The 20,949-nt window shown below is 38.0% G+C and overlaps 1 long non-coding RNA gene across 1 annotated transcript; it reads left to right on the forward strand.

The window, feature by feature from the left end:
• Positions 1-4,205: 4,205 nt before the first annotated feature.
• LOC147495257 (uncharacterized) lies at positions 4,206-5,653 on the forward strand. The gene is made up of 3 exons (XR_015200419.1): positions 4,206-4,580; positions 4,807-4,878; positions 5,097-5,653. It is a non-coding gene; the product is annotated as an uncharacterized LOC147495257 (long non-coding RNA).
• The last annotated feature ends 15,296 nt before the right edge of the window (positions 5,654-20,949 follow it).

Here is a 20,949-nt window from a genome sequence, read left to right on the forward strand (position 1 = left end):
GCGTTCGAGCCAAGCATTGTGCCTTAGCTAGGTTTTGACCCTTTCTAGTTAAGATTCGGTACTTGGTCGATCTCACCATTATTTTGATGTTTTAGATGGAACAAGTTGGTCATTATTATTTTGATGTTTTGGCCAGAAGGAACAAGTTCAAACTTCTTTTAGCAATTAAATGTCCAAATTTATTTCTTTTGTTTGTTGCAGTATGAATTGTTTATTTGAGCAATGTGTTTTTAAATCCAATGTGGATATGGTGAAAATGGACAGGTTGCAGGTTCTAGGGTTGAATATGATGAAAATCGAATAATTAGGGGCTTTTATTTTTTATTTTTAAAAATGTCTATAAACCACGGTTTTGTAAGAACTGAGGTATAAAGAGATTCTATAAACCACGGTTTTTATCCAACCGTCGTATATAGCATCACTATTTCCCACGGTTCACCTCGGATAGAGAAAACTGTAAAGACTATTAACCACGGTTCGGAAATCCTAATACCACTATTTTAGCTAAAACCGTGATATATAATAGGTACTTTTTACCACGGTTCTGTTAGAAGTATTTGTCACGGTGGTTGTTACCACGGTTTGAAAACAGTGGCTAAAGGCTTTTTACCAATGTATATAACAGTGGTATATGAGCTTTTCTGTAGTAGTGAACGTTAGTACAGTGCCATCGACTTCACGCAAAAGTTGTATACATACTTAAGACTATTAACAACTTAAGCCTTTCTCTTCAACGGACATTAATTGGTTTATCTTTTTGTCTCTGGTTGTCATTTTTTGAATGTTAAAGAGATTTTTCAATGGAAGTTTTAGTATTTGATGAATGGAAGTAGAAAATAAGACAACCATACTAATTGGCAATAACAAACACTACAATGGGCTCCGACGGCGATAAAGTGGGTGCAAACGACAGTACAATAGCATACCAGAAGGGACATTTTATTTGTAAGTGGGGGGGGGGGATAATGTTAGAACTCTTGGCAGTGGAGTTGTGACATATGTAGGTGGATCAACCAAGCTTAGGTCTTGCAGTATGAACATATATTTTGGTGACTTCAAAGTTTTTTTGGAACAAGTAACGAAGATCAAACCTCTTCGATTTAGCTACCTAGTTTCTAGACACGCTTGCACAATTGAAGATGAGAACGATTTCATCAAGATGATGGACGTGCATAGGAAGAAAAGCGTTGGAGAAGGTAGTTTGTTGATATTCAGACAAGAGAACGAAGATATGATGGAGGAGGATGTCCCACAATCATGCTCATCACCTGTTTATGAGAATAGGATAAGAGAAGTGTAATGACCCGGGTTTTAGTAACGGGTATTCTAGTCATTTTTTCATTCTATTTCAATATCTATGTAAGAAATTATACATTCGACTTGTCTTGTTATAATTGATTTTGATGTGGACTGGCGTAGTTGTATTTGACACGAATAAATTGTTAAGTGGTTTACACAATTAGTTGATGTGTAGTTATTATCTAGGGATTTATTATTTATACTATTAAATGGAACCGGCCAATTACTAGGTCATTGGCGGGGTTTTAACGTTTATTATTGGCGGACTTTGATGATTATGAGCTTTTCATTGATGGTTATGTTTATATTGGGCTTGTTTATGGTATTGGGCTTGTTATTAGGATGGGACGTTATATTATTTGGGCATGCTTTATTGTTTGGGCCTAGATATATCGGGTGAGTTGGGCATGGGCTGATAAGGCTTTAGCCTTTAACTATGGGATAGACACGTATGTGATGAGGGGGACTCTCACTCTCTCTCTTTCTCGCTCTTTCTGGAATACGAGATCTTTTGGGGGAAAACAGAGAAAAAGAAATTGGACGCCTCAAAAAAAAAAAAAAAAACTTTCAGTAGCTACTAAGAGAAGGGACGTCCAGTAAAAATACTTTCTGGAATACGAGATCTTAACCGTTACCACTTTATACAACTAGCAAAAATCAACACTAGCTACTAAGAGAAGGGACGTCCAGTAGAAATTAAAGGGTTGTTTGTTTTTTGGTTTCACATGGGTAATTAAGGAATAAAGGGCAAAGGAGGGAGGATCATACCACTACATTGGAAATTTTTCTAGCTCCTGACGTCGGGTATCATTTGGCTTCCCTTCTATCTATCTGATTAAATTTTCATATGCTAATCATGACATCATATCTTTTACTTTTGCTGTTTCTTCTTTAGTAGAATTCATGATGTAGTTTGCTGATTTTTGGAGTACACTAAATGCCTTGTAAACATTTACCTTTTTGCGTGTTAAATGGTCAATTCTATATGCAAAGTTATCATATATTCACAATCCAGGCCACTTTTAAATTTATTGTTTGACTTAATTTTCTCGCGTAATGGTAGTGTGGCTAGTTAGAATAGACATGTGTTCATTTTCTTTTTTGGTATCGAGAGTTGTTTGTTTGATTGAGTATTCGGGGAAACCTTGAAGATTAGAAGTGAAGTGACGTGCATGTAGAATACCGATTCAAGGTTGAGAATCGGTGAGGGGACGTTACATGGTTAGAACAAGGGTGAGGAACCTATATCACCTTCCTCATCGGAAATGGCTTAATATATCCCATAGATCCTTACCCGAATAGGAGAGCTACGATTGGCTTGATCCCTAAATAGGTACGTATACAGCCACCTGGCTCAGTCGCTTCCATAGGAAAAACCTTACCCCTTATACAAGGAAGTCAAGTGTTTAACCTGTTTTATTATTGATAAATTATGGTTAAATTATATTCGTACGTGTTGAGCATGATTTAAATCTATTGGTAATATTGATTAACATTGCTTGCTAACGTGTTCCATAAAAATGCCGGTAGTTGATACACTTACAAGTATTTCACAAGAAAACGGTAAGATTTGCGGGGCAGCTGAAAGGTAAGTAAACCTTATCTTTGGTATTAAATTTTTATTTCAAGTTGATTCTTATATATTGACTACGTATCTAATGTGTAGTATTGGAGTTTCTTCACAGGGACGAATAGGTGCTTCGTAAGACAAGGCAACAGGTATACAAGATTTTAAAGAAAAATCTAACGCGCACTCTGAGCATTATGGCTAAGGCGATCATCTAGAAAGCTTACAAGGAAGCACATTAGGTTCAATCGATTTTGTTAAGTTGTTTTGTAATAATTTAGGTATTTCTTTATTTGTCTTTAATTATGAAGTCATATTAGAATGTAGTAATTAATTAGAAGTTATGACGATAATTAGCGTTTAGTGATCTTGGGTAATAGATCGGTTTCAGGGTGTTGCAGCTACTTGATTTCACTGGCATTTGTCGAGATGGTTAAGTAGCCAGTGCCACGAATCAATACATATTTTAGTAGTTGGGTTTACGGATGAGGTTTTAATATATTAAATGGAAGTATATTATTTGATTTTCAGGATAGGACATGTTTTAAATTTATGAAATGTTAGAATTATAGGGGAACTTCGGTGAATTTTTTAGAACGCCGATGTTCGAGGAGGGGGTTTTATATTTTAGTTATAGTTTGGACTCGTGTGAGTCAAACCCCCACAAATCTTTGGTTTATTAGATGGTTGGATATTCAAATCGAGCTCTTTTATCCGAATATTCAATTGTCGGAAAAATCGGGGGCTACAAGAAGGTATGTTGATCCTCATTGTTCTTTATTTAATAGATTCACTTTCGAAACTAATATTCGATTGACCAAATCATTTTGCAGATATTTATGAACCATCTCAATTGCATGAAACCGAATTGGGCTTAACCATCCGTTGTGCCGATACTAGGTTAGTTGGAGGTGTTGGTAAGTGTTGAACTTTAGTTCGAAAGCAAGTAAAACAAGATATATCGTCCGGGTTGTTTGTTAATTGTTAGCTAGGCATGTTTTCTCTTAAACGGACAAGTTAGTTGGTAAGCTAATATAGTGGATTTAAGAGCTCTTATAGAGTGTGTTAACCAACTTCTAAATTTATGCAGATATTAAGTTGTTCGTGGGTAGCTTATATATAACTCTATATAGGTTGTGCACGATAGTATATAAGGTTATTACGACATTATATAACATGTCCATAAACGACTAGTCTGTTTTAGAGAAAGCGCCATGATGTGGTGTTTTTCTTACAAAGTAGTACTTGAAACATATATATTTGTGTATATTGGCTTGGACGATTTGAAGTTGTGGACAACGATTATCTTTGATTCATTCAATTGCACATTACCAAAGAAGTTGATGGTAAGTGAGTTTTTGGTTGTTACTAACAGTATGAGCAAGTTTTAAGTAACATATATGGGTGTTTTGGAATCTCATTTATGGTCGATGAAAAGTTTGTGTAGTTGTTATAGTACCCTACCATATCGCTGAAACGGTCGTTGTTGAAGCATCATTGTTGCCTGAAACAAAATTTAGAGAAGTTGGAGGTAAGAGTTTTACAGAACTGTGAAATAGCATGACGACAACCGTTGGTAAGCATAGGAAGACCTTATATTAGCTTTTGAAGACACTCTTGCAATAACTAAATTGTTTTGCAGTTAGTATTATTAGAGGTGATTGGCCTCGAACTCAGATAGGTGAAGCATCCCGTGTACCTGACACTTATGGTGGTAAGTGTGTTATTGTGGTTTTCTAACTTATCATAACTATAGGACGGGTAAAAAAGATATAGAACATTATATAAGGACTCGCAGACAGTAAATATGATTTAAGGAATCACGTACTATATAAAGTCTTTCAAAAACAATGTTTCTGTGGTTTAATTGTCGGTTGCGATTGTAAAATACTGACATGTTTAGTAAACGAACCTGTGCAATTGACTAAATTTTTGTGCAGTTAGCATTGTTGGAGGTGAGACGCTTGAAACTCAGTTTTTGGAAGCATCCCGTGTACCTGACACTTATGGAGGTAAGTGTGTTATTGTGGTTTTCTAAATTATCATAAATGTAGGACTGGTAAAGAAGATCGAGGAAACTATCTAAGAATTTGCAGATAGTATATTTGATTTACGGAATCACTATATAAGGTCTTTCAAAAACAATGTTTCTGTGGTTTGTCGGTTGCGATGGTAAAATACTAACATGTTTAGTGAATGGACCTGTGTAATTGACTAAATTGTTGTGCAGTTAGCATTGTTGGGGGTGAGTCGCTTGAAACTTAGTTTTTGGAAGCATCCCATGTACCTGACACTTATGGAGGTAAGTGTGTTATTGTGGTTTTCTAAATTATTGTAACTGTAGGGCAGGTAAAGAAAATCGAGGAAACTATCTAAGAATTTGTAGACAGTATATTTGATTTACGGAATCACTATATAAGGTCTTCCAAAAACAATGTGTCTGTGGTTTGTCGGTTGCGATGGTAAAATATTGACATGTTTAGTCAACAGATATGTTCAATTGACTAAATTCTTATGCAGTTAGTATTGTTGGAGGTGAGACACTCGAAACTTAATTTTTCGAAGCATCCCGTGTACCTGACACTTATGGTGATAAGTGTGTTATTATGGTGTTCTAAATTATTGTGACTGAATGAGAGGTAAATAAGAGGACACTTTCTAAGGTGTTGCTTACCGTGTATTTGATTTACGAAATCACTTGGAGGATGTGATATTGTATAATATTGACATGTTTATCAAACTGACTTGTGAAATTAACTAAATTCTTATGTAGTTAGCATTGTTGTAGGCGAGACGCTTCAAAATCAGTTTGTTGAAGCATCCCTAATACCTGACACTTGTGGCGGTAAGTGTGTTATTGTGGACTCCTGCATTGTTTTGCGTTAAAAGAGGTGACTAAAACAGTACTAAAGTAGGGCACTTTGTTGTTCGTAGCTGGAGTAGATGTGCTGTCTTCTCAGCACGTGCGGGAACACCATAAATCTTGTCATCCCAGACCCGATCAAGTTCGAAGCGCTTCTACGCTTATTATTCCTGATATACCAACTAACAGAGTTGTTGTAAATGGTTTGGGTAGCGAATGTGCTCCTGGAAAAGAGACGAGTGAGTCTGAAGGGAAAGGTCATGTGTCGGTAGGCCTAAGAGAAAGTAGCCTCACACCTGGGGGCTTTACTTCCCTTATTCAGCAAGTGGTGAGTTGGAGGAATACTGATGTAGGTCGAAGTAGATCGACTTGGGAAGGGACAAATTGGGATGAACTTATGGACAGTTCTAGTTAGTGCGAAGACATTGGTCTTTTGGCCAGGGATGATGGTCTAAGTGATTATGAATCTAGTGATAGTGATGACCCAAGTGATGATGAATTAAGTGATAGTGATGAGCCTATTGATGAGTCAGGTACTTTATGACATGTCCCTTAAGAGAGAACCTGATATGTTTGTGGGAAGCTTATATAGTGTCTTTAATGGCTTATATGGTGCCTGTACCAGCTTGTTAATTAAGTTACACTGATTAAATTGTTGAACGGCCGAGACTATATAAGTTCTGAAGGGCAGTATGTTTAGGAAGTTGCCCCAGTATATAAGCTGCTCAAGATACTATATGACATGTTCCTCAAGAGACGCAATATACCAATGAGTAAATTGTTGTGCATTAACTAGTCAATTGTCATGTTCGCAAGTAGTCTGGATATTTCGGGAGTGGTAGAAATGGTTCTTGTCCAAAGTAGTTGTATTGGAACCGACGAATCTGAACTGCTCAATGTGAAGGCAACCGCGTTCAATGTTGAGCAACTTCCAAGCACTTTGAGCCTTATTATTCAGAACATACCAACAGACAGAGTTATTGTAACTAGGTTGGTAGAAAACGTGCTTATTTGGAATTGCAATGATGATTTCGCGAAGGGTAGTTCATGTGTCTATGGATGTGGCAGGTACGTCGAGGATGGATAGAGATATGAACCCACTGGGTCCTATAGGTATGAACTCTAAGAATGCGAAGGATACAGATAGGGATGATGTTATGGACAGTGTTTGTATGCTTGAAAATGATGGTCTAGTTTATGGAAAATTTAGTGGTAGTGATAGCCCAGGTTGTCAGGTTCTTGCATGTTTGAATGCATACCGAGTCATTATCCGTGTGGAAAGTGGCTGTCATGCTAAAGAAGTTAATGGAGTTGATGGTGTGTCTGTGGCAGGGGTAGAAAAGAGTGGTGGTCATGCAGAAAAAGGTTAGTGGTGTTCTTTGGTGTTGCGGGGGAAGAAAGCGGTGGTGGTCGGCGATATGCGGGGGCGTTACGGTGAAGTATTATACCAAAGACATCTTGAACTCCGCATCGCCCTGGAGTGTGCCCATTTGGTCCAATAATGCTTCCTTTTTGAGTATATCCGACAATGGTGGCAGCCATTAATCGAAATATCACGGTGGTACTAATAATGACATATTTGACAAACCACCCCCGGTTTTACCAAAGATTTGGAAGGGGTATGGGTGATGGAGAAAAAGCGCGGTTTAAGAGAATCGGTGTAGTAGTGAACGAGTTGACTGCTTGAAGGAAAGAAGAGAGAAATCCTAACGCTACAAGAAGGTTGGGGTCGACGAATGTCACATAGAAGATGCATTACCTATTGATTGGGTAGCTCCAGATCCAAATTTACTGACTATGGGTGTGGAGTTTCCTGAAAGGAGTTTGTTTATTTTTCACATAAAGACTTTTGCAATTAAACATAACTTTGAACTATTAAGATTGAAAACGGACTGGAATAAGGTGTAGTTTGGATGTAAAAGAGCTGAGATGAATATTTTGACTTCCACATGTCCATTTCACGTGTACTGCAGCACGAAAGGTTCATATATATGGGGTGTGAGAACCTTATATAACTTTCACACATGTGATTGCCAAATGGCTGGTGAGTTTAACCGTGAGGTGTCAAGCAGTTATGTCGCCATGTCATGTAAAGACCTTTTGCAGAATGACAAAACATATAAGGCAATGCACATGAGAGCAATGGTTAAAAAGTGGACTTCGGTAGATATCAGTTATAGAACTGCATGGCGGGGAAGGGAAAAGGCTCTCAAAGAGGTGCGTGCGTTGCAAGACGGTTAACTTATGTTCCTATTTGAAATGCCTTTTCAGGCTCTCTGGTAAACGGACAACTTATATAGTGTCATATAGGCAGCTTCGAGACACTGTATACGCTGTGAAAGACACTATATATGCTGTAGACCTAATAGACTTAAAAGACTGTGATTCAGTTGAACACTGTATTAAGATATGTCATTGTATTTTCATAGGAAGATGTTGTAAGAATTGCAAGACACTGGATAAGCTGTGGAAGACACTATATAAGAATTGAACGAAAGATTAAATTTGTAGCTTATAAAGTCGTTCCAGACATGATACAAGTTGTTCGAGACGCTATATAAGCTGTGATAGACACTATATACGATGTGAAAGACAGCTTAAAAATGTAACTTATAAAGTTGTGCACGACACTATACAAGTTGTGCACAACACTATATACACTGTGACAGACAGCATATAAGCTGTGAAAGACACTATATAAGATGTACACCTAATATACCTAATAGACTGTGATTCAGCTCAGCACTGTATTCAGATACGTTATTGTATTCCCATAGGAAGAAGTTGTATTAACTATAATTGTAATGTCTACAGATTCAAGGTAGTTTCGGCCAGTCCTATCAACTTCTCAATAGCTACAATAAAGAATTAAGGAAGATTGATCACTTCAGTTTTATAGAGCTGCAAAGAGTGGGAAACACAAAATCCAAGTGTTATACGGAGCTATGGTATTCTTGTGAGGAGCTTCCGTGACACATGTAGGCCACACATAGAAATAGGCGACACACATTTGAGGGGAGATCAAGAGGATGTTTCATTTCAGCCATTGTTGTTGACGGTGATAATCATGTTTTCCCTGTTGCTTTTGGTCTGGTTAGTGGTGACGACAACGAGAACTACGATTGGTTTTTGCGTTGCCTAGGAGACCAACTGGTTGGGTATGAGACTCCGTTAGTTATCATATCTTACCATCCCAGTCTGGTAATCAAAGTCCCTGAGGTGTTTCCACGGGCGAAACATGTCTTCTGCATGAACCATATTTGTAAGAACATGTCGGGTTTGACTCCGTCACTTGCGCTTATGAGGAAGATTAAGACAGTAGCTAAGACAACTCAAGAGTGGTTTTTTCGTGCTGCGATGAGAGATATAAAGAAAATGAACTTAAGTGTCTACGATAAGCTTAAGGAGATTCCGCTGGATAAGTGGGCATGTCATGCCTCCATAGTAAAGAGATATAGCATTGCCTACACTAACCATGTTGAGTCTTTGGAACAACATGATTAAGGATGACAAAGCCCTTCCGGTTGTTTGTTTAGTGGAAGCAATTAGGGGGAGAATCTCGGTCGCACTACTTCAAGTAAAAAAATGGCGGATGGATCAATGTGGTGAGAAGTTCACACCCAGGGCTATTGGTTTGGTGCGAGCCAACATCACCAAGGCATTGGAATTCACACACTCAAGGGCTGGGACTGGGGAGTATCTAATCAAGACCGACCGTTGCCGAATATTTCGTGTCAATTTTGAAAATAGGGTTTGCTCATGTGGGTATTTCCAACATATGGGAATCCCGTGTGCGCATGGATGCAAAGCCATAAGTGTGAGCCGCCAAGCTTGTCATATGACATGTTGATTCGTACTACAGTACTACAAACTGGCAATGGTGTTATCGTGAGGTGTGGGTTGGCATTCCGAGTAAGGAGCAGTGGGACATTGATGAGGAGGAAGAGCGCGACCTGCCCCTTCCCTTGAAGTGCAAACCTGGTAGAATTTCTATGAAGAGAATGAAGATAAGAGGAGAGCATAAGGGTCCAAAGCGTAAAAGATTTGTGCAACATGGAAGGGCACAACAGACGTACATGCAAAAACTTCGTTGATGACAAAGGGGCCGAAGCAGTTGACAAACGTTGCAGGCTATGATAGTAACAGTTCTGATTTTGTCGCCATTTAGGACACAAGATAAAGCAGTTGATATTTTTTTTCCCTTCTTCCCTTTCGGAATTCCAACTGTTTGTTATTGATATTTTGGTTGTTGCAAGAATGGGATTTTGTGGGTACTTTTGAACATGTAATTGGTTATGGCTTCAACTGCTTTATCTTTAATTTTGCAATTATATGATGTGGCTTCAACTGTTTATAGTTTCTCTTGAAGATACTACTATATAAGTGTATATAGCACGATATAAGCTATTGACAATATTAAATGGGGTATTTAGGTTTTAGTCCTACTTATAATAGCGATATTAGGCTTTGATACATTTATACTTGAAAATTAAACTTTAGTCCAACTTTTGCCTTGTATTTTGCTTAATACCTAGAATACCCTTACACGTGTGTCTCACATGCAAACCATAAATTTTGGTTTTAGGCTTGCTACGTGGAAAACATCTAAAACCACTTTCTTCACTCTAGAGAAAGTAGTTTGCGTAGCTTGCACATAGTGATATTCTTCCAAGTCAAAAAAGGTGGATGGATTTTAGATATGAGGTGCACCAATAGGCGTGGGGAGAAATCATGTGTTATCCAGAAGACATAAATATGATAATGGGTAGAAATAAAATGGTAACTTTTAGAATTATGGAAGCTTTTACAAATTTTACGAAAGAAAGAAAAGAAGTTGGATGTCTGCTTTCAATGGCAGCGAACCTTATCCTATGCCCATCACCTCCACCTCACTCTCACCAACAATCACCAGCAGTTGGTCCCATATTTCCTTACCACTAACTAAAGCTAACTTCCCTTTGTTCTACTCCTGCAGCTACTTCTTTAGCAGAAGAAGTCCCAAACCAGACTGGCATCACCAGTGAAGATTGATAAGTATCCAAAACTGTAATATTAAACCCCGAGAGACATAGTATTTTGATCAATTATGTGTTTAATAATCATGTAATAATTATATTTTTGTACTTTTGCAGGTTTTCATAGTTAACATAAATATGATAATAAAACATGCATCGAAGTACGGGAATACTGGAATATTGAAGTCTTCCCACTCAGCCCCAGTGAAGCCCAACAAAGCCTAACTAAAGCCGAAGTTTCCAAAGGAACAAAACCAGTGCAAAATGGGCTTACATCTTTCAAACCTGGACGCCGACTTCGGCAAGTGAACTGCCAGAGCAACCAGGGCGACGAACTCTACGCAAGGACAAAAAGTTATAAAAACACCAAAATTGGCGCCGCCACTGGACACACTAAGTGGACCCACTTTGCGGGCCCAAAAGGCATGACGAGTCAGCATAGGCAGGTGGCAAGTGATGCCACCTTGCAAAAGGAAAATACACGTATCAATTAAATCTTTAAATTGAATTGAGCAAATGGACAAAACAAAGCACAAAAGAACAAAACATTAAATGAAAGTTTTGTTTCGTAAACAAAACTTTGGTTAGAATACAAACAAGAAAAGGACAAAAAGCAATTTAAATCAGGTAAAGACAAAACTTTGTATTTCAAAGTTTTGAAGGATTCAATTTAACAAAAGGACGAAATAGATTAAAAGGCTTCACGAGGGAGACAGCCTATATATATGTGAGGGGGGTCTTCAATATTTCTCCTTCTGCATTTTATACTTTAGCTTCCGCTTATTAGTTAGTAGCTTCATTCCTGTACTTTACATTCCGTCATTTTCTCTTCCAGCAACTTCAATACTGTAAGTTATTTCTTCTTAATAAAAATCATTTCTTTTCAAGTTTAATATTTGTCCTGCATTTACTTATTTAATGTATACAACAAGTTTAACTATTCCTTCAATGACCATGAGCTAATCCCCTCCCCCCCCAGGGGGAGGGTTATGCTGCTCGTGTAAGAATCCGGATTGACAATTTAATGTTCTAGAATCACTGCTTAGGAATTAGGTGTAGATTATACATCCGGTCCCAAAATGATTGAGACTATACAATTTTGGAGTGCTGATGCTCTATAACAGTCTCGCGAGAGACCCAAAATGTCTCGCACGCGACTATCTTATGTCAGACAGCTCTCCAATTTGTCCAGCTGATGTAGAATCGAACCAGGAGATGAAATGATATTCCAAAGATGAAATATTAGTTCAACTCCTTATGCTAGTGTGATGCGACTCAGAGATGTGGGCATTTCGCTAGGGATCAATACTCGACGTCGTCTCGGGTTTTTCTATGAACTCGAGACGAATTAGAGCTGTAGTGATGTGGTAATATAAACTGTTGAAAAATGATTCTTAGATGAGTATGATTAATTCTCTCCCTGTTTCTCCATCTTTGTTTATTTACGTCAAAATCACTGTTAGTAATTTACATTATTTGCATTAACATTAATTTAATTAAACCAACTAAAAAAACCTAAAATCCTTCTCACCAAAAGTTGTAATTCCAGTTATAAACCTTGTTGAGCCCTAAGATTTGGACGATCCCTTACTCGACCTATCCTACCAAACCCATATGAGTAAGGTAACTTGACTAAACGGACGACTATACGGACTTTGGACTTTGAACTTTGGTCTTCGAATTTCGGACTGTGGATCTCGGACTTAAGTATAAAACCAATAACGTCAATAAACATTTTATCAAATGGCGCCGCTGCACACCGAAGGACTCTGGACATTTAACGTAATAACTGGAATACATCAAACATAAACCCCCTCCCCTACCCCCCCTCATCATTTTGATTTCCATTTCTTTTGCAATACTAATGTGTTACGTACCTGTTTGCCCCAACTTTCTCTACTAATAGATATCTGTGAACCAGATCTTGTTTATTTTTATTAGCACAGTCTAAGTATTCGTAGGAAGACGGAAATCTTGAATCGACAAAAAGAGTCTCGGACTAGACTATATTAGTAGCGCGCGAGACTAACCTGGAGTATCAACACTCCGGTTTTCAGGTACATGCCACTTTCTTTCTCAATACTAGTTTGGACTCTCTAGTCTTGTTTATCCACCGTCCAGTAAGTTCACGAGCTTGGGAGTTAATTCGATCGTTGTACGAGGAATCGCGAGACGCCAGGTTTCAAATTCTTAAACTCATCAAACTTTGTCGAGGATATTATTTGGTTGTTTGCTAGCTATAACCTGTTTTACCTTGCATATTTGTGTGTTGGCATTAGAACTCCTTGCATGTAAATGTGGTTCGTCATTACATCTTCACGTTAACACGATTAATATGATTCGAATATATTTGGATGTATGCGTAATTTCAAACCACCTGCTTAGAATATTTTTGTATGTGTATGTTACATCAATTCACGTACGCGGTATTCATTTGCATGAGTTCGTTCTCGACATTCCCCTAGCTCACATATAGTTGCAAGTATCGATAGCTATTGATTATTGCATGCGTATGACATAATTCAATTCACGTATAAGTAATATAGAGTTGCATGTGTAGACTTCCTGTATAAAACTAGCATGTGTTAATTGTATGTTTAGTTTCTATTTTGGCATCTATCATTTTTAATTGCATATTCCGTAATCACGTCTCCATAATACATTAATTACGTAAACTAAAAATAAAAAAAAAATAAAAAAATAAAAAAAAATCATAATAATTAAAATTTCATCATAATCATCTTAATAATACCCCGCATAATACACCATCATAAATCATCATCCTATTCCATCAGTGTCTAGGAAACTTGAAAAATTGAGGTTGCCTAATTAAGGAACATGCTAGCATGAACAACCTTCCTCAATTTTCTCAGGTGACCTGGCTGCTGGAATATTCACACGTTATCCTAACTTTCCTGCTCAAGTTAGCAACAACTCAGGAAGACGTGTTTCACCTTTCTCCTTCCTTAATTCTAAATCCTCCTGTCATAAGTTGTTCCTTATAAGCCTAGAATTAAAACTTATGTTTGTATGAGACTACGGTCTGGTACTAATAAGGAATTAGAACTTACATATCGTCGTCGAAAATACAATAAACAATTGCTTAAGTTATCTCCTAGACATAGTTTTTCCTCCGTAAACCAACCTCGTCAAGTATCTCCGTTGCCATTATCTCCTTTAATTATGGCCCAAGAAAATCCCACAGTCGAGAAACCCCTTTCAGATTTCTATACTGCCTTACAAGAAGGACATGCTTCCTACATTAAACTTGATGAGATTGCAGGAGATTTTCACATTCCGCCAAACATTTTCGGTTTGTTACCTGTTTACCATGGTTTAGACGTACCATGAAAAACCGTACAATCACCTTCGTCAGATGCAACAAGTAGTCACTACTTTCCGCCATCTGACTGTTACCAACGAACAAGTCTTGCTTAAGTTGTTTCCCTTCACCTTAGTTGATAAAGCTTCAATTTGGCTCGCAGGACAAGCGCCACAATCCATTGACACATGGGTCAAACTCGTACAAGCATTCATGATAAAGTTCTATACTCAGAAGAAAACTACAGAAATGCTTCAGAAGATTCAATTCTTTCGCCAACATCCCCAAGAATCCTTTTCGGAAGCATGGAGTAGATTTACTGATCTGCTTCTCGAATGTCGCCATCATCAACTCGACACCGCTGTATTAGTCCGTTCATTCTTTAATGGTCTCTCTGACCATCAAAAGGAAACATTAGATATCATGAACGGCGGTTGTTTCATGGACAAATGTACTATTGAAGCATACACTTTTCTTGAGAAATATGCTTCACGAAGCACCCATTGGGGTAACACTGATTCTTCCAGATCTTCTAAAGACACTCCTACCAAGGTTACATCTATGTTCGAGGTCAAACCCAATCCGGAATTAAAAACTTTGATCGAGGCCCTAACCAAAAAGATCGATGCTCTTTCGGTTCAAGTAAATGATCAAAAACCCAAACAGGTCATGGCTGCCAACGCTTCCCCATGTCCTCTTTGTTTAAGTTCGAAGCACACCGATTCTTACTATCCCTTGGTATACGAGTGCCCTCCCCAACCATCTGAAGAGGCTTGTGCTTTCAACATCCCTAATGCACCTTGGCGACGACATCTGAATTTGGCTTGGGCAGCCTCTGCCCAACAACAAGCTCCTCCGGGTGTCAACAACACTCCTTTACGACCACCTGCGAACTACAATTCCTACCGTCAAGGAAATCCTCCACAATTCTAGCAAAGGCAAAGTAATTTTCCCAACAACGCAAATATAGGGTACCAAAACAACCGCAGCCTTGTTCCCGCTAATCAAGGATATGGCTATCGAAATCAACCCGTAAACAATAATCATGAACTTGTTCCTACTGCTCCACTAGTACAATCCACTGCCGATAAAATAGTGAAACTTTTTCTAACTTATATGAATCAATAAAATTAAATCTTAATATCTATCCACCGGTCTTCAAATTGTTAGCACAAGATAAAGTCAAAGGGTGTGTTCCCCCGCCAAGCGGTTCAAACCCTAAGCCTACAAACACTGCCTTTGAACTCAACAATGCACCAGGATCTAGTAATCCAAGCCAGGGTGAGGTAAATGCCATTACCACTCTTTGTTCAGGCTAAACCATCGATAATCACATACGTATGCCAGACGTCGAATCAACGGAAGCCGCGGGTGACGTCCTTCCGACTCCAACCTCGCAACCTATAGCAGACGAAGTTGTTCCTTCCAAATCTACATCCTCGTCCCTAGGGAAAGACGCCACTGATCCATATGCGCGATTCCGCCCAAAAGCTCCATTTTCTGCCCGTTTGGCAAAGAACAAACCGGATGAACATTTCGATGAGATCCGTGAAACCTTTAAAAATTTGACCATAGACACTACACCATAACAGGCTATTTGCAACGGAAAAAAAGCATTTCTAATAATTTTCGCAACGCTTTTTAAGCGTTGCAAATATGGTGTGGGTAAAGTGTTGGAAATATTTGCAACGCTTAAAAGCGTTACCAAAGCGAAAATTTCAACGCTTATTAAGCGTTGCAAACAGAACTTTCCAACGCTTATTATAATTATTTCGTACACATATTTAAAACATTTGCAACAGTTTTTTATTTCACAAACGCTTTTTAAGAGTTGGTAATTTGTTAAAATTTTTACCAACGGTTTGTAACCATTGCAAAGTTGTTAGTTAATTTAAAAAAAAAAATTTAAAATTCGGTTGTAACGGTTATAAACCGTTGCTGATGGGTTGCTAATAAAAAAATAATAATTTCTCATATTTTGTACCGAGACCAGCTAAACCTACAATAAACAATGAATACAAGAATACAATAAACAATGTATCATAGTTGCCAATTGAAATAACTGAGTCCACAACCATAGATGTTAAAAATTCTTTTTCACCACCAATCAGATTTGAAGAGAGCGAGGTCTTTCCTATCAAAAAAAAAAAAAAACTTTGAAGAGAGTGTGGTAGCAGCACACTTTGCCAACAAACTCTTCTTTTCTTCCATACTTTTCTCCTCTATACTCGCAACAAGTTCCTTAATTTTGCTAATTGACTGAAATACAAGTAGCAAACTCATGGCTTCTACAACAATTTCTCATGAACATATCCATCCAATCAAACCAAAAGATCCAAATTCCTTACCAAATTGGAAGCAGCTCGAAAACTACGTATAAGACTTTGAGTGGACACCATCCTCAATGAAAAGTTTGGCCTCCTTTAAAAACTCTTCTGCAAAGAGAACTACTCTAGTGGTTCCATCACCCACCTGTAGACAATAAATCCGGTCATTAAAATTACAAGTGAATTCCAAATTTATCCCTAAAACCTAACCAATACAATTATTAATGATACCTTCTCAACTTTTTCTAAGACAATGTCCTTGTTAATGGTCGTTATCTTCTCTAAAGTATAAGCTGTTAAATGTTGTAGTAATGCAACCATCATAACCCACTCTATGATAAATATAAACTTTAGCATATATAAAAATTTCACTCTTTTAGTCAGCCAATCACTAAAATTAGTAAATTTGTTTTCTATTGTATACCTCAGATTCTTGAGACTTGGCAATATCGACAAGAATCTGAGTAGCAGGATGAACAACATCAAGAAGTTTCATAATAGTAGCACCATCATTAGAAATAGTAGAATTGCCCTTGTCATCATGAATCAATTTATCCATTCCTCAATAAGAAACATATCGCATGAAGCCGAGTTGCATAAAAAGCGGCGTAATATCATAAATATGAAAGAAAAATAGATCTATCTCGATTTGTTAAGAAGACTCACTTGCGAAACTTGCGGCTTTTACTATCAATTTGCAACACTATTTATTTTGCTTCTTTGAGAGAACCATCTCTTTGCAAATCAATCTTTGATGGAGCTCGAGTTGCACCATTTTTCTCTGTTGGCTGAAACCATATCTATAAATATAGGTCTCTTACTGTTTTGTAGAACCAACCATTATGATTATGAATTGAATTGAAGGTTTTATTTTCTCCAAGTTTATTTTCTCTACTATCTCTTTGTCTCTTCACCTCAGAATCGTCATCTTAATCTTAATCTTAATATATTGTTCTTATTGTTCTTAATTTCTTCTCTCTCTTCTTCACTTCTCCTCTCATCAAGATTTCCATCTCTTTCTTCCAAAATATTCCTTCGCTCTTCATCAATCATCATAGTGAGCCTCAATTTCAGTATGGGAGTTCTATTTTTCTTTTTTCTTTTATTCCTTTTCAAAAAAAGTGAAAATTTAAGAAGGAAACAAAATCTCTTCCATAGAGATACTAAAACTACTTACGTCCCAAGAAGAGCATCCATGTCCTCTTCTTCAGCTTGTGATACAAGATCTTTTCAACTTGATCACTTTAAAGTCATTTTCTGTCACAACCGGATGCTCTTGGCCCATCTCGAGGATTTGCTTGATTTGGAACAGTAGGTCTATTTTCCTACAATTGGTGTCAAAACAGTAATTTCAACATTAATCAAATGATGAATGGGCATTATAAGAAGATGCTCAGACCAATGCTTAGCATAAATGAAGAGAAAATATAAGACAGACTGAACATATAAAAATCAAACTTACAAGACATAACCCAAAAATCTACTTGAGCGATCTGTAAGATTATACATTAACAAATTTTACTGCATTTGAAGTTTGAACCACTCAAGGACCCTATACTTCTAATAGCCCATAAGCCCAAGGTGTGAAATTAATCTTGCTACCTTCTCACAAAAACGATATGGTGATAAAAGATAGTTGTTAACAATGTACTCGGTTTTAGTTTGCAAGCGAAATTAAAGCCTTACGGAAAATTGTGCTAGTTTAAGTAAAAGAATACAGTACAAGCAAATTGGCACCTAAGAGCTATGAAGCCACGGACACCGACTCGTATTAACGAACACGAGCATATCCTAAAAAGTAGGACTCAGACACGGCAAGGACACAGATATTAAATAATATTTTAAAATTTATTTTATACTGATGTAACATTAGATTTTAGCTCATATCATAATAATTCAAGATTCATAAACATAGGAACAATAAAAAAAAGAGTCACAGAGACATCTCAAAGCCTCCATGCAGTGTCCAAGGCGCCCGATTGGGTCCAAACTACCCTAGCGTGGGGGACGCGTATGCTGCGTCCGTGCTATTGGAGCCTAAAGTTATAAAACAACATAACCCTCCTTAAGATTATGGTAAATTATACCTCTCCATTAACTCATTAAATGAGGAGGAAGACTCCAGCATCTAGCAAACAAGGTAAAGGTACGGAAAAAATAAATAAATAGAAAAATGCATGCCGTTACTTACCTTAGCCCAAAGAGCCGACTCCACAATATCTATATCCACAACTTTGGAAGTTGGCCCAATACCTCTTTGCATATGTTTAAGGTGCACAGCAGAGAAAGGCGGTTCCTACAAACATAAGGCGGTGGTTAACCCAATAAACTATTGATAGGATGTAAAAATATTACACTTATAGGCATGTTTTAGAATTCAAGTTAGTTACTGTCATTAATGTTGCGCATGGTCCACTAAGATGGAGCAACACTCGATTCTAAGGTTGTCAAATCCATTCTGAGGTCCAAATTAAGAGCAGGGGAAACAGTACGCGTATATGACTATATGAACTCAAGAGAAATTACGAGGAAAAATGTACATCCACTGGGATCATTAGAAATAACCTCCACTTTAGAAAGATGCTTCGGTTTATGCGGCTTGGCGGGCTACTGTGAGGAGAAAAGAAAAAAATTAAATGAGAAAATGAATTAATAAAAAGACAAGTAGAGAAAATGACCTCAAGAACGAGTATTTCAAAACATGAAGCAACGCTGTAGTCTTCTGACCTTTAATAAACAAATGATGAATAATAATAATAATAATAATAAATTATTGAAAAGATTAATTATACGTAGTTGAAAGAGCAAGGACTCTAGGTTTAGCCACGTTACTCCCGCGACCTTGCCCCAAACTTTGATACACATGACAATCTTCGAAGAAGAAGAAGAAGAACTAGTTCCTTCCACTGCTACTTGGCAAGCTCTTCGTAACTCTTCTTCATCCGCACTCGATTTCGCCATTTATATTTACTACTAGTGCGGGCTCGAATGAGGGTGGTCTTTTATAGTCAACAGAGACGAATAAACCAAGTCTTGAAGTAATTACAAAGGCATTAAACATAATGTCTACTCGGGATCTCGTATTGTTGTTCCAGTTTCCTTCTCTGTCACTATGACGGTCATTATGATCATGGTTGTAATTTCCTCTCTGGTTTCTGCTATTTGAAGAATGGCGGTCTTTCAAAGAAACCTTCTGAAAAGTTCAAACAAAAATCAGATCTCTCTATTGGTTCTGTAAGGAGACAATATAGAGACGGTAAAATTATATAATGCACTTGACGGGAGAACAGAAAAGATGGCTTAAAATCATCTTCTTTCTAAACCAACGATTCATGCAATGTGAAGCGAAGAACACTGGTAAAGGAACACATTTAGACTCCCCCCCCCCTCCTCTCCCTGTCACACACACACACAAGTATTTTATGCCTGTCCAACTGAACTGAACTAAGATGCTAAACTGCAACCATATTCAAAAGATGATGAGACTTCTTAAACTGATACATAGCCCAAATATTTAAGATACTACAATTAGGTACATCTTGGATCAATGAAAGGTTGCAAGAAATATTCTCATCTTTACAGTATTTGGAAGGTAAGTCCAGTTCCGCCGATACCTAGGTAGTTCATCACCATAACTGCCCGATATACACCGGTTGGCCTATTGGAACCGGGCTGAAATGGTGCAATGAAGCGATATGAGGGGCCATAACTCATGAGCTGACTCGCGATATTGCCATTGGGTGAAACAGGTCTTCCAGTACCCTCCCATGGAATATGGCCTGTAAATCTGCGAGAGGGTACCATAACAGGAGAAGGATAAATTGGAGGACCATGATAGCGTGTATTTTGGTAGAATCTTCCATATTGCAAATTTTGCCAATGACTAGCAAAGTCACCGCGTGAAGAATGTCGGTGTTGTGGTCACATGGTTCCTCGGATGGGTCCACGAAGCGAGAATGTTTTGTAGAACAAGAACTCTGCGAAGATCTCCGTGGTCAAGACTCTCTGCTGAATCAAAGTTCGATCCGACCGGTTTTATGGCTTTTGTCCATTGTCTCCTCCCTATCAAAATTATTTGTAGAACCGTCGAATTTCCGGTCTCGGTGGGGAGATTAAAACGGAAGCATCGTCAAAAGGGAACGGTGACCGGGAAGGTAAAATACAAAAGGAACCATCCTGAATTAACCATCCCTCTTTGGTAGCGAACTAGAACCCGCAAGCATAGAGGTAATGTGTATCCGCGACATCGACCTACTAACCTGGCTGGAACATAGTTTCGCGATCGATGACTCCTAACATGTGATAGAACCACTAGTGCAGGCCACGTAGTTCTATCTTCCACTTCATCATTCATCGTTGAAGGGAATCCGGTCTCTGTTGTCATCATCTCCTAAGAAGAACTATGATCAATTGTCGCTTGACCTCATCTTTGCCATCCATTCTTCCCTTTCCCATGCATAGTAGATGTAGCAGGGTGGAACTCTCCTACCCGTCTATCCTTTCATAACTGTTTTTGGTCCATTAGGAGATACCACTTCGGATAGTTTGAGGTTGCG

This window comes from Coptis chinensis, chromosome 6 (assembly GCF_015680905.1).
Source record: "Coptis chinensis isolate HL-2020 chromosome 6, ASM1568090v1, whole genome shotgun sequence".
NCBI classification, from domain to species: domain Eukaryota; kingdom Viridiplantae; phylum Streptophyta; class Magnoliopsida; order Ranunculales; family Ranunculaceae; genus Coptis; species Coptis chinensis.